Raw genomic sequence first — 14,832 nt, forward strand, 5'->3', positions numbered from 1 at the left:
CCCTGGACGAATGCTGCCACTATTGCTTGTTTAGCATTTCCGACTGGGTTATCCATTCCTGAGTATCGTTCAAATGCCTGTTTGAGGCGTTCTAAATAGTCACTGGGGTGTTCATTTTTGTTTTGTTTACAGGTATTTATTTTGGTCCAGTCTGCCTTTTTTGGGCAAATTGTGAGAACTGCCTGAACCAAAGCATTTCTCTTGTCAATAAAGTCTTGGCCAATCCCTGGGTTTTGATCTGGCCAAGTACAGGCAGCGTACAGACGTAGCATAGTCTCCTTGGGCAAAATGGATCGCATGAGCTGATTAATGTCAGCCCATGTTGGATTATAACAATTTATAACAGTCTGCAATTCTTCCTGAAATTTTTCTGGGTCTTCCCTGATTTTTGGGAACTTTTGAGTTAAATTGTAGAGATCACCTGGAGTCCAGGGTGCATGCACAGTTACTATATTTTGTCCATCGGTGCCAATGCCTGGCATTTGTCTTAGGGGGTAAACTTGTGCAGTTCGGGATCTCAGATTGATGGGAGATCTTTCCATGCCTATTCCCATCCTTCTAAATACACCTGTGGTGGGTTGTGACCCAGGAGTAAATTGCCACACTGGTGATGATTGAGTGGCAGATATGGTGGATGAGTCCGGACTATTAAGCTCCGTGGATGGATTTACTGAAGGAGCTTCAGCTAATGGGTCACTAGCCTGGGCTGCAGCCTGATGTTGAACCGGTTGTTGCTGATGTGGGAGTCCCAGGAGAGCGGGGTTCGAACAAAGGTCAAGGATATCCTCTGCTGGCTCCGGTGGTGGGGGCGCCCCGGGCAATGCTGGATACATTGGAGCGGTGGCCAGCGTGTAATTTGGGGGAGCAGCCAATTTCTCCCGAACAGCTTTTAACTGCTGTTTTAATTTTTCTTGAGAGTCTTTTAGGCTCCTAGTTTGAGATTCTGTCCGCCTTTTGGACATCTCATCATACCAATAAAAGAACGCGTCCCACTGGTTTTGTGGTGTTTTGGATCCACGGGACTCTAACGCCCCTCTCAAGTGCACTATTTTATCCTGATCAAATGTTCCTTCCTGTGGAAAATGTTTCACAGGATCATCCCTAGTATACCAGTTCCACTTATCCAGGTACTTGCAAGTCTCGGGAGAATAGTGTGTGTACATAAAGTACGCCGGAGTCCCCTTAGGGGGGACAGGAACCTGTTTAGACTGACTTGTTCCCATTTTCAGTCACACAGGGAGACGTAGGAGAGGCTTATTTAGGATGTCCGGGCCGCTCAGTGCCTTGCCCCGCAGTTTTTCACTGCCCAGACAAAAGGCTTCTGACCCGACACCGGCTCATAAAATGGAAATGGGGAGGGAAACACTAGAGGGATCCTTTCACTCCTGCTTTCGGCAGAAGCTACTGGGACGAGGGGTTTGGAAAAGACAAAATCACTCAGACGCCCTGTCCACTGGGTCACGAGGTTCCAGTTGGGTCCCCTTGCTTTCAAAACTGCCCTGTCAGGCAGAATTGGGGCGGCTGAACCCAACCGTAGTCTCAGTCCTGGTCAGTGGCTCATATTTCTAAATACACACACACATTCATTCAATAAGCCCTGTCCACTGGGTCACGAGGTTCCAGTTGGGCCCCCTTGCTTTCAAAACTGCCCTGTCAGGCAGAATTGGGGCGGCTGAGCCCAACCGTAGTCTCAGTCCTGGTCAGTGGCTCATATTTCTAAATACACACACACATGCACATTTATTCAGTCAGCCAGACCTCCTAACCCACACCGCCTTAGTTAATTAACTACAAGCCCGATGTGCTGTTGGATGAAGGTGCCTCAAACAGTTTCTCCCTAAAACGTACGTTACCAGACACAAAATGGGATCCTTTACCAGACAGAAAATTTTAGCCAGCAGTAAGGTTCAGACTGACCTGTTTTAACAAGGTTCAGATCCAGTTACCACGGCCAAGTTGGGAGCCTACAGGCAGTCCTCCTCCGAAACCCCAATAGAGATTTTGAATTAGGTCTCTTACCTCTCAAGTTTGGCGCCTCAGGGTTCGGGGGGGGGTAGCCTGCGGTCCTCCTTCCTCAGCCTGTGTTCTGGATCCGAGTCACGGCACCAGGAATTGTCGTGGAAACACACACAGAGTACTTTTGGGTCAGGTCAGCAGAAGCTTTTATTCAAAAGAAACTACAGCTGTAGGGGGAGTTCCAAAGTGACATGGATTTCCCAAGCACTTGGAAGGGGTCCCCCCCCAAGAGCAAAATCAGGAGGCTTATATACTTTTTAACAGTCGCTTACAACTCACGTGATCATATAGTGAAATTAGCATGAAAAGCGGCTATAATATTACTTCATTATTTCTTTGCTGTTATCAGGATGGGAATTATGGGGGAGATAGGGTTAGTTCACAAACCTCCTTCTTGCACCTGGAAATCTACTTTGTACATACTTTTTTTTTTTTTTTTCTACCTTCAAGGCCGCGGTGAGCGAAGCATTTGCAGAAGAGTTACAAAGAACAAACACTTGCCCTTATCTGTTCTACTGTACCGAGCCAGCAATTCTACACAAAGCGGTTATGTCATCTTATAACTAAAATAATCAAAGTTTAAGGCATATATTTTTTCTGATTCCACAGGCCATATGCTGTGCAGGCTGCAATAACATGTGCTATGGGTCACATGGGTACCTCCACTGCTGCACTGCAGCTTGGGCACCCTAGCCTCGCCCTCAGCTCTCCAGCTGTTGTTGCCCTAGGCCATTGTCTCCTCCAGCCCTGCAAGCTGCACCTGAGGCAGGGGCAGGAAGTGGAAGCCAGAAGAGGGAGGGGGAGCCCAGAGACCCAGATACAGCCTGGCAGGACCCCAGGGACCTCAAATTAACCTCTGACAGGCTGCATGCAGCCTGCAGGTCACCAGTTAGGTAGCCCTGCCACATGGCATAGTCCCTGGTGTACATCTGAGGAACATGTAGATTACTGGGATCTGGGTACCTGTAACCTGCTGGTTAGTGATATGCAATGAATTAGTGCAGCTATGTACCTAGTGAAGAGGAGCTGACATTGATTTATACTAACTGGCTTTCATTTTGGCACTGTCTGCAGAAGGCCTAAGGACTGATTGGGCCTTGGAGAATGAATGGGCTTTGAAGTGGGGCACCAGCAGTGGGAACTGGACCACTATGATCTGTGCCACGCTTGTTCTGTGGATGAATGGTACCTGCCAGTTTTTGGAACTCTCTGTCTGTCTCATTTTCATTTTCAGGTTCAAGCCAGGCACCAGACTGAGAGTCAGGAGACTTGGGCTCTGTTCCTGGCTTTGGCACCGACTCCTTATGTGGTTTGGGTCAAGTCAGTGTCACAGAGCACTTAGGTGCCCTGCCCCTATGAAGAGGGGAAACTGCTAGGGAAAGAGCCTTAGCCACCAGTAAGCAGCCCCAGCTGCTGGTCACCAGGGCAACCAGAGTGAGCTAGTGGCCCACACCTCCCAGCGGTCAGCTGACCAGAAGGGGCAGGGCCTGGCTCCCATATAAACCCCAGGGCTGAGGCCAGGGGAGCAGTTCCTTGCTGGCAGCCAAGGGGGAAGGAGTTCTGCTGGAGCAAGCAAAGTGGGGAGGCTTGACTGCATGATCTGCTTCTGATGCTGTTGTGGGAGGGAGTATTCCCTGGTAGAGCTTGGATGATGTTTTAGCCAGGCAGCTTGGATTTATGTTATAGCCCAGGGGCTTGTGTTTTGTGTTTGCTGTTTAAGACCGGTGGCTTGGGTGAGGCTATTAGGAGATGGAGGAGGCCTCATGGGGGACCCATGGCAGTGGGGGGACCCTGAGCACCAAAGGGGGTGCAGCATTTGGGGGGGGGTGCTGACCCTGAGCACCAGAGGGGTCGCAGAGTGAGACTGGGCTGTGGAGGGCCCAGGGAGGACAAGGGGGCCAAACTATAACAAGGCCCAGACCAGACAATGTCAGTTCCATCTGTGAGGCTTGGGGCGTGGTAAAGGGGTGTTTGGAGCCACGCATAGTCTATAAGGCTAGGGTGCCCCGAAACACCCATTGTAGAATGGGACCCACAAGGGGTTTGGGAATCCATGGGGTCAGTGGGTACAGCAGAACTGTGTCAAAGACAATGTAAAGGCAGCATCCCTATTATCTTTACCATCAAAGACGTGGTGGGCGAGAATTGAGGGTGCCTTTTGGGCCAACTTGACATGGTAAGGGGGCCTTGGGGAGGTCATGGCCTTCCTACAGGACCCCACACTGTGACAGTCAGTTAGGATGTGTCTGTGTTGCTCCTGTGGCATTCCCAGGGGGGTGCCACTCTTGAGCAGGCTAGCCCACCTGCTTTTGCTCCACCAATGCTTATCCTTGTGATAAGGGTGTCCCCAGGAGATCTGTCTTTGGCATGCTTGAGAGCACTACAGAAGCAGCATAGGCATATCTTAAATCTGTCTGTGCTTCAGCTTCCTCTCTGTGAAGTAGGGAAACTATACTTGCTTTCCCCTCCCTTTGCTCATCTCGACTTTTTAGGTTTCAGCCAGGGCTGGACCCCAACTCTGAGTACGACTTCTAGCCCCTGGCTTAATACACCTAACGATCAATGATACACTAGTCGCAAGGTGATCTGGGAAAGCTTTTTAAGAGCAGTGTATTTTCTGGAGTATAAGCACAGATCTGTTGAGCCTGTCCTGCTCACCCAATGGGCATTGCACCCCAATAGCTCCTCACTTTGTGCCGGATGAGCCAGCTTGGTTCGTTCCAATAACCAAATTCCAATCCAAGGAATGCCACTGTTTCTCCTGCTTGGGGTGGTAGGCCAGGCAGTGACCCCATTAAAGCAGTTTATCCACTGCCCTTTCATCCTCCTCCTTTCCTCATTTGTTTTCTCCTTTGTACAGACATTAAGATGAATGAAATACCAAGACCCTCTAGTGACAGATTTCAGATGTTTATTTGCCTTTCTCAGTAATGAAAAGGGAAGGAAAGAGGGGGAAAATGTCTTTGGCTGCTGAAATTTAACCCCCAGAGCCCTCCCCTTATCTTTCATTGACATTAAGAGTTCACATGAGAACCTGATTCCAGACATCAAAGAGTTAATGTCATCCTTAGAGAAGAAGCCTGAAGACAAGAGAGGCCCATTGTATAGCAGAGCCTGGTACCAGGGTTTCTGGATAGATTCAGAGAGAAGGCACGGGTTTGTGAGCTGACACACTGTGTGAGGTAGGCATAGCTGGCTGGCAGCTCTTCCCCCAGGCAGCCAGGGTTGGGGGAAGGAGATTAGTTAGGAGTATCCAGGCCTGCCATAATGCAATCTGGGTCCTTCACCAGCTGTGAACTTGGTGCTTATTAGACCCACAAGGGAAGAAGAGTTGACTCCTGCACAACTCTCAGAGTACTAGGTCTCTAGAACGTCTGCTCTTCCTGATAAAGCTGTGGTGTTGCCAATTCATGGCGTCAACAAGTCTTGGCTACAGCCCCCTGGCATAGTCTGGGAGAATCGGCACTAATACTTGTGCTGCATTGCTGTAAATTGTATTTATGGAAGTGGGCAGTGCTGCAGGTACCTCAGGGAATAAAATCTCAGTATAGGGCCAAAATTTAGAAGGGACACCCTCCAGTGGGCTAACCAGGGTTGCAGCCACACTGGTTTTGACATCCATAATTGCTGAAGGATTGTAAAAGATCTCACTGAGACAGTAGGTTCCTGCATTATTCCAGGTTTAGGACAGTACTGCCAGGAGAGGAGATGGGTAAAATGAGCTTCAAGAGAAGAGGAGAAAACATTGGGAACCCATGCTTCAGGGGCTTCATAAGGTTTTAGCAAGTTATGGCTTGGACTAGTGCTGGAGGGTCTGGAACCTTTTCACGGGAAGCATCATAGCGGGAGGAAAGTCCCGAATTAATTGTTCTTTTAAGCAACTGGAGTTAGGCTAGGCAATTCAGCCAAATTTTTACCCTTTCACTTGGCATAATGAGTTTGAGCAAGGGGAAGGGGAGTCAGTCATGGTAGGGGCCCGTATATTCCCTAATTCTTTAGTTGTGGAGTTTATATCGTGGTCCTCTTGAAAAAGAAAAAAAGAGGCATACACACAAGGGAAGCTTGGGACAGTCCTCAAGGAGGACTATACAACAGCAGTCCACACATGTAGGGAGAAGATTAGGAAAACTAAGGCGGTGACTGAATTTAAGTTAGCAAGAGGAATTAAGGATAATAAGTCTTTCTTTAGGACATTTTACATTTTTATTTTACATTTTCAGTTACCGGGAAGGGGGTGCAGGACCATCCTTTCCTCCTTCCTTCCCTCCCTCCGTCCCTATGCATGGCTGTAGTGTAAATTGTATTGTGATTTCTCAATGGAATTGATTGCAATTCAATTTATTGTGAAAATAGAATAAAGATGAGGAAGAAAAAATTATGATTTGTACTTGCTCCTGTTTGATTTCATGGACCTGGGAGGGAGGGGTACTGGGGTGTGAGTGCTATTGCTTCCCCGGGTGGACACAAACACACATTTAGATTGGGTGGCCTCCCCCTCACAGGCGCCTCTCAATAATATGTCCAGGGATAGGGATAGCCATCTCATGCAAAATGTCTGGGTTATCAGCCACATGAGTGTGGCTATGCATCCAGAGACAGAGTACCTCTGGAAGGAAGTGTCCAGACAAGGCCAGATACCCCCTCCAGCTTCTGTTCAGCTCTTGCTCCTTTTCTGGAGATGCAAACCTGACTCCAACTATTTCCTCAGCAAACTTCTGCCTGCACACCTGAAATGACCAGGCTCTATCCAGGGCGGGGGGGTGATCTGCAGGATTTGTTTATTTTTTTCTTTAGAAAATAGTGTGCATTTCAAGGAAAGAATTTGTAAAAAAAATATGTTTTGCATCACACCTCCCATAGCAGCCTGCCTGCAAAGAAGCTGTTTTCAAACCTCCCACCCCCCCTCAGCGACCATGCATTGTAATGCACTTTAAAGACTTAATAAAGACTTGCTAAAGGGAGTGTCTTTTTCTTACAAGACATATGTGACTGGACCGCACCCTAGCTAGCACTTAACAAATGCTAGCAAAAGCAACTCTTCACCCTGCAAATCTTTCCAAGTATTTCGAGTAATGTAATGCCAACCCCCACCCGCCCCCAGGCACAGCATCCTGTGGCGGTGTGCAGTCAAACAAACCCAGTCCTCCCAAAGGAAAAATGACACATCCATCATTATAATAGTAGAACAAAAAAGTTTACTGAAATGATTATGAAATGAATATAAAAAATAACTATGTTAGCATATATATATACATTTATAATTGACATATAAAAATAAAATAAATATGAAATACTACAGCAATAGAACAAAAGTCTTACAAAAAAAGAAAATGTAACTCCCCCCCCCCCCCCAAAATGGTATTTAGTTGACCTTGGAAACCTCCTTACTGTCCTGTGGGCTCTTCCCTGGCAAGTTCCCCCCGTGAAAGTTTTCTGGAGGAGAAAGGAAAAAAGAAGAAAAGGAAAAGGAGGAGGTGGGCTTGGTGCATAGCTAAAAAAATGGATTTTGCCAAACCCCACCATACACACAGGGTCAGTGGGACATATTACCTAAATATAATCCGTGATGCTGCATACCCCAGGTGCTGAGTCTGGCAGGCAGCGCCTTGGACTCAGAGCTCTGGAATGGAACGTGATGCAAGTTTAGGTTGCAATATTGAAGGGAGTCATGTAACCACTCCCTCCCTCCAACAAAGTTTCAAAATATATAGTCAAAGAAAAATTACCACTTCCCTGGTACTGCCGAAGCTGTCGCAGACATCAGGAGCCATGGGCACTGCACGGGCAGTTGACAGGGTGTGAAAGGGTCACAGCTGGTGGAAGATACAGAGAGAGGCGAATCTGGAGGACAGGAGGGTACACGGGTGGTGGTGGTAACACATAGACGATGAAATTTCTCTGAGCCATGATTTTTCTTGTGATTGAGAAAGTAATAAAAGGATAGGCAAGGTTGAAGGTTAAGGATAGGCAAACAAACAAGCAAGGAAGCGAACACATCCCGAAATGACTTGACTGTGGAGGAGGGAGGGGTGATGGAGGAGGGAGGTGTGAGGAGTGAAGGAGGGTAAAAAAACCTAAAAAACGTACAGCGCCACCTACTGGCTAAAAGCTGGAACACAGCGGCCCCTTATGGCAAAGGGGATTAATTACAAGTCTGTGGAGTCTCTGCCTGTTCGCACGAACAAAATCAACACTTGGAGCACCATAGCATGAAAGCGTCACACACTAAAACCTCTCTGAGCAGTGTTAGCATACGGCGCTAAAATGGACTTTAAAGGGACAGGAAATCGGTGTTGTGCAAACACAAACACAGTTGCATCACTGTAAATGGGTGTGAAGGAGTGAGACAAAACTCACGGTATGGAGGGCCGGCAGGGCTGCAACTAGAGACCGGAAAGGAAGGAAAATACCCACCACACTTCCGGAGCAGCATCTCGCTCAGGACTGGAGGAGGGAGGCTGCCCAAAGTTATTTCTGGCCCCAGAGAGGGGCAGAGAGGGGTCAGTTCCCTGTGGGCCGCAGGGAGAGAGGAGGGCTGAGTGTCCCAGCAGGCAAGGGGTGCCTGAGGAACCCTGCTGGAGTGACCCTGAGCAGGAGGCAGGCGGAGGTCTGCACACACGTGGCTGGTGGTAATCTCCGGAGCAGAGCTGTAGCTGAGGATCTGGAGCAAGGGAGTCCACAAGGCCTGTGATCTCCAGAGTGGAGTTTTCAACAGAGGATCCAGAGGAGGACCTGAGGGAAAACTACAGTCACAGGTAGAGCCATCTTGGATGTGGGGGAGACCTCAAGGAGACTGTGAATGTTCATAGGGGTACAGGGCAGGCCGGCACATAACAAAGACTGGACTAAGGGATTTTTCTTGATCGTTGCGATTGGGATTTTGAGAACCTGATCCCGGATAAAGGGGACATGGAAGGAGCCCGACAAGAAGGCCAAGAGCAGCCGGGATTTTCCTTGGTTTTTTTTGCCTTTTCTTTTGATATTTGAGCACAGGCCAAGACCAGCCCTGGAAGGGTGTACCTAATCAAGACCAGAGGTCACCCAGGGGTAGAGGGCTAAATAAGAATACAACAGGCAGCACTGTGACCCAGCTGCAGAAGAATTGTGTGAGTACCATCTGCAGAGGCTAGGCTGGGGTAAAGGGGAGGTTTGGAGCTCCACAGAAGAAACAGGGATTGAGACCAGGCAGGATCACTGCAGGAAGTGCCTCCTGGGAATATATTTCATCAAAGTCGTGGTAGGCGAGAAAACATAAGACCAACTTCCTGGCAGACCAGGTAATCCAAAGCCAAGGTTCACCCTGTTGCCGCCTATAGGCAGATGAGCTCAGGGCAGTGGTAGCAAGCCCTACAACACATACAGCCATCACAATGGGAAATTTAATTTTGTGTACACATGCCCGTAGGGAGCAGAAGGAAAACAAATGGAAGCATGGGGCCCTTGCTTAACACCTCAGGACAGCTGGTAACCTACACTCAGGAAAAAACTGAATCCCTGAATGTCCACTTTGCCTCAGTATTTCACCTGACCAAGGTGAAAAACATGCTCAATAAGGCTCACAGGGAGCATGGTGGGAATGACCACCTTCCTACTGTTGATGCTGAGCTGGTGCAGGTAGGACCCAGAGAATTCTTATGAATGGATCTGTGTCATCCTGATGAGAAGTGGCCAGTGGTGTCCCTCAGGGGTCCGTGCTTGGTCCAATACTTTTCAACATCTTTATTAATGATTTGGATGTGGGGGCAAAGAGCTCACTTGCCAAGTTCTCAGACAACGCCAAGTTATGGGGGAGCATGGTCATACCTGAAGATAGGCTGCAGATTCAGACGGACTTGGACAGGCTGGAGAGTTGAGCGAATTGGAACCAGATGAAATTCAAGACTGAGAATTGTAAAGTGCTCCATATGGGGGCAAACAATCCCCAACATACCTACAGGCTATTGGATGCCTATCTTGCTGGGATCCTTTGACCCTAGCTGACTTCCTGCCCCTGGGGCAGGGGGCTGGACTCGATGAGCTTATGAGGTCCCTTCCAGGCCCCTTATGTCTATGTCTATGAAATACCCACAGAACCTGTGCCCATCACAGTGGTGTACATGGAGTGGCTCATAGATCTTCCCTGGGCCCCAGCCCTGCACTGTCATTGCCCAAAGATTCTGGGGTCTCCCCGGCCCCACCTGCCTGTCCTGCTCCCAGACGCTGCTCTGCACCCGCCCGTGGCTGCATCCTAGCCACCCAGCCAAATGTCCTGCCTGCACAGGTCCCACCCCCAGTGGTGGTTGCAGGGTGGATGGGCTGGGGGTGCCCAGGTAGTGGGGCTGGGGCTGGTGGCAGTGGCAGCCAGAAGAGGCTTCAACTTCCAGGGCTTCCAGGGCTGTCTGGCAACTGTGCTGCCCCAACCCAGCTGCATGCCTGGGGCAGCAGGACTGACTGCACGCACCACAGCCTGAGCTAACCCCTACACCTGGGCCAGGCAGCACCCAGGGACCTACTGTGGGCTGAACCTAATCTCTCACTGGGCCAGATCTGGCCCGCTGGCCATATTTTGCTCACCTCTGGCTCTGGGCATTTCTTTATTATGGTTATATAACTTTACACTATCTAGCCAGGGAGTTTGTCAGGGAGTTTGCTAAGGCCGCATGCTCCTGGTGTATGGTTGTCATGGGAGACTTTAACTACCCAGACACCTCGTGGGAGGAGCGCTCAGCCAAATCTGTCTTGAAGGAAAGTCAGCAAAAGGGCACGGCAGCCCCCTTGGGTCTCCAGGGAACTAGTGGACCTCCTGCTTCTTAAAAGGAAGACCTACAAAGGATGGAAGACTAGAACCACCACCAAGGAGGAATACTCTTCTCCGGTCTGGACCTGCAGAGAGCAAACCAGGAAAGCCAAGGTTGCGATGGAACTCCAGCTAGCTACAAATAGCAAAGACAATTAAAAGTCCTTTTTAGATATGTGGAGAGCCAGAGGAAAAGCAAGGGCAACGTTGGACCCCTGCTAAACCAGATGGGAAAACTAACAACCAATGCCCAGAAAAAAGCAAACTTGCTAAATGGGTACTTTGCATCAGTTTTTCACCAGTCCGAAAGGACACCCCTGCCCACTGTGGGTCACGGATGCCTGGGTGAGGGAGATTCCTTACCCTCCATCAAAGCTGACCTTGTGAAGGAACACTTTGAGAGGCTGGATACCTTCAAGTTAGTCGGTTCTGACGGTTTACACCCAAGGGTAGTCAAGGAGCTGGCAAGCATCATAGCTCAGCCCCTGGCACAGATCTTTGAGAACTCCTGGTGCTCTGGTGAAGTGCCCGAAGATTGGAAGAAGGCCATGCCTATCTTCAAGAAAGGGAGGAAATTAGATCCGGCAAACTACAGGCCCATCAGCCTGACCTCTATCCTGGAGAAGGTCTTGGAAAAGATTATCATCCTTAACAGACTAGCTGACAGCAATCTCCTGAGGAATACCCAGCACAGGTTTGTTGCGGGTAGGTCTTGCTTGACCAATCTCATTTCCTTTTATGACCAGGTGACCTACCACCTGGACAAGGGGAAAGAGATTCATGTCGTATATCTTGACTTTAAAAAAGCCTTCAATCTGGTATCCCATGATCACCTCTAGGCAAAACTGGCTAACTGTGACCTCGACCTCAACCTCACCACGATCCTCTGGCTGGGGAATTGGCTCCGTGGCAGGACCCAGAGGGTGGTGGTTGACAGAAGTCAATCGTCGTGGTGCCCTGTGACCAGTGGGGTCCCTCAAGGCTCTGTCCTAGGGCCTATACTTTTTAACATTTTCATCAATGATGTACACATTGATGTCAGAAGCAGACTGGCCAAGTTCGCCAATGACACCAAACTCTGGGGAAAGCATCCACACCTGAGGACAAGAAGGTGATCCAGGCAGATCTTGACAGGCTCATGAAATGGGCGGATGAGAACCTGATGGTGTTTCACACCGAAAAATGCAAGGTTTTCCACCTTGGGAGGAAAGAACCGCAGCATGCTTATAGGTTTGGCAGTGCTACGCTGGTTAGCACTACAGATGAAAGGGAATTGGAGGTCACGATTGACCACAAGATGAACATGAGCCTTCAATGTGATGCTGCGGCTAGTAAAGTGAGCACAACGTTGGCTTGCATCCATAGATGCTTCTCAAGCAAATCCCAGGATATCATCCTCCCGTTGTACCTGGCCTTGGTGAGGATGCAGCTGGAGTACTGCATCCAGTTTTGGGCTCCACAATTCAAAAAGGACATGGAGAAGCTTGAGAGAGTGCAGAGAAGAGCCACGTGCATGATCAGAGATCAGGAAAACAGATCTTATGATGAGAAGCTGAGAGCCATGGGACTTCAGCCTGGAAAAGCGCAGGCTCAGGGGCGATCTGGTGGCCACCTATAAGTTTACCAGGGGTGTTCACTAGGATCAGGGGGAATGTCTGTTCACCAGAGCGCCCCAAGTGATGACAAGATCAAACAGTCACAAACTCTGCTGTGACTGATTGAGGCTGGACATAAGGAAGAACTTCTTTACTGTCTGAGCCCCCAAGGTTTGGAATAGACTGCTACCGGAGGTGGTTCAAGCACCCACTTTGAACGCCTTCAAGACACATTTGGATGTCTGTCTTGCTGGGATCCTCTGATCCCTGCTGACTTCCTGCCCCTGGGGTAGGGGGCTGGACTTGATGATCCTTCGGGGTCCCTTCCAGCCCAAATATCTATGAAAAGCTCAGGTACCAGTAGCAAACTAGTTAGGGAAGCATATAACCCATAGTGGGATAACCCCCATGGGCTTGTTTTGTTTCTCAGACAGGTTTTGCAACTCCCAGTGAACTCCACGGTGCTGCAGCCAAACTGCTATTGGTGCCTGAGCTAGTTTAAACCTGCCTTTGTGTAGCAGCCTTGCTGGCTGCTGCTTTGACAGCCCCACTGCACAGTTGGTACTACGCAGTCCCAGCAGCATACGGGTCATTTTCAACCTTACTGCATAGTAGCAATGAGCTACTGTGCAGTAGATCGTTGCTACTGCACAGTAGCAGCGGCTTCATGGTTAGTACCTGCCAATGCTACATCACCATAGCGATGAGCTATGGCACCATAGCTTGTCACTACAGTGACATAGTGTCTCGTGTAGACACACGCAAGATGTCACTGATGATCATTTTAGCAGAAACGTCCAGCTAGTATGTTCTTTCCTCTACTCCTATTTGCTTTTCTCACCTTCAAGGAGGTCAAAAGCGCCATTTGCCTCCTACTGATCTGCAGGGAAGGGGATCCTGGGCTCTAACGTATGTCCCTGCTCTTAATAGGGTAGAAACTTCTCTGACGCCCTCCATCTTCCCCAGTGCCAGTGTCTGCAGTGCAGATACTCTATGAAAGTATCTGCAGCATTCTGTGAACTAAAAGGAGATTCCTATTGCCCTTTATGCTTATAAATGGTATGTGTATAGCCATGTAAATGCAGTTGTGGGCACAAATTAATAATTTGCAATTCATCTCCTCTTTCACACTCTGTGCCACGGAGCATGCTCAATAGGGATGTACTTAATAGTTTCATAGTTTCATAGTAGCTAGGGTCAGGAGGGACCTGAACAGATCATCTAGCCTGACCCCGTGCCACAGGCAGGAATGAATGCTGGGTTCACAAGACCCCAGACTGATGATCGTCCAACCTCCTCTTGAATATGCCCAAGGTAGGGGTGAGGACCACTTCCCTGGGAAGTTGGTTCCAGATTTTGGCCATCCTAACTGTAAAATATTGCCTTCTGATCTCCAATCTAAACCTATTCTCCATCAGTTTATGACCATTGTTCCTCGTCACCCCAGGTAGTGCTGGGGAGAAAAGAGCTCTGCCTATTTGCTCTTGATCTCCCCTGATGAGCTTGTAGGCAGCCACCAGGTCCCCCTTCAGCCTCCTCTTGCTGAGGCTGAACAGGTTCAGGTCCTTCAGTCTCTCCTCGTAGGGCCTGTCCTGCTGCCCTCTCACCAAGCGGGTGGCCCTCCTCTGAACCTTCTCCAGGCTGGCCACATCCCTTTTGAAGTGCGGTGCCCAGTACTGGATGCAGTACTCCAGCTGTGGCCTGACCAAGTTGCATAGAGGGGGAGGATCACCTCTCTGGACCGGCTTGAGATGCACCTTTGGATGCATGACAAGGTATGGCTGGCCTTGCTGGCTGCGGTCTGGCATTGGTGGCTCATGTTCATCTTGGAGTCAATAATGACTCCAAGATCCCTTTCCGCCTCTGTGCTTTCAAGAAGGGAACTCCCCAGCCTGTATGTATGCTGTGGATTCCTTCTCCCAAGGTGCAGCACCCTGCATTTGTCTACGTTGAACCCCATCCTATTCTCATCTGCCCACTTTTATACATTCATTCATATGGCCAAGCAAGTCCTGAAATTTCAGTCACAGAAAATCCCAACTAGGGGATAATAAATGATGGAAGAGGAGGACAACCCTTTCATCTTTTAGCACAGAGGTGGGCAATTATTTCAGCTAGAGGGCCACTTAACGAGTTTTGGTGAGCTGTTGAGGGCTGCACACACAAAATCTTTTAGAAGGTATCATTTTAACAAATTATAGATAAAAAAATCATATATTAAAAACCAAACATCACTATAACATATTTTAATTTTATTTTAAAAAGTAATTTTTGTCCTGATTTGTTTTTGGTTTTTTTTGCGCCCCCGGGGGTTACAAGAAATAATGGCCACAAGCTAGCAGACAGCAGATTTAGATTGGACATTAGGAAGAACTTCTTCACAGTTAGAGTAGCCAAGGTCTGGAACGGGCTCCCAAGGGAGGTGGTGCTCTCCCCTACCCTGGG

The 14,832-nt window shown here is 49.0% G+C and overlaps 1 protein-coding gene across 2 annotated transcripts in view; it reads left to right on the top strand.

Moving 5' to 3' along the window:
* The window catches only part of LOC109281798 (protein eva-1 homolog C), a 58,461-nt gene that overhangs the window by 12,217 nt on the left and 31,412 nt on the right, over window positions 1–14,832 (top strand). The gene's annotated exons all lie outside the window — the stretch shown is intronic.

Source organism: Alligator mississippiensis, chromosome 8 (genome assembly GCF_030867095.1).
Source record: "Alligator mississippiensis isolate rAllMis1 chromosome 8, rAllMis1, whole genome shotgun sequence".
Lineage (NCBI taxonomy): Eukaryota > Metazoa > Chordata > Crocodylia > Alligatoridae > Alligator > Alligator mississippiensis.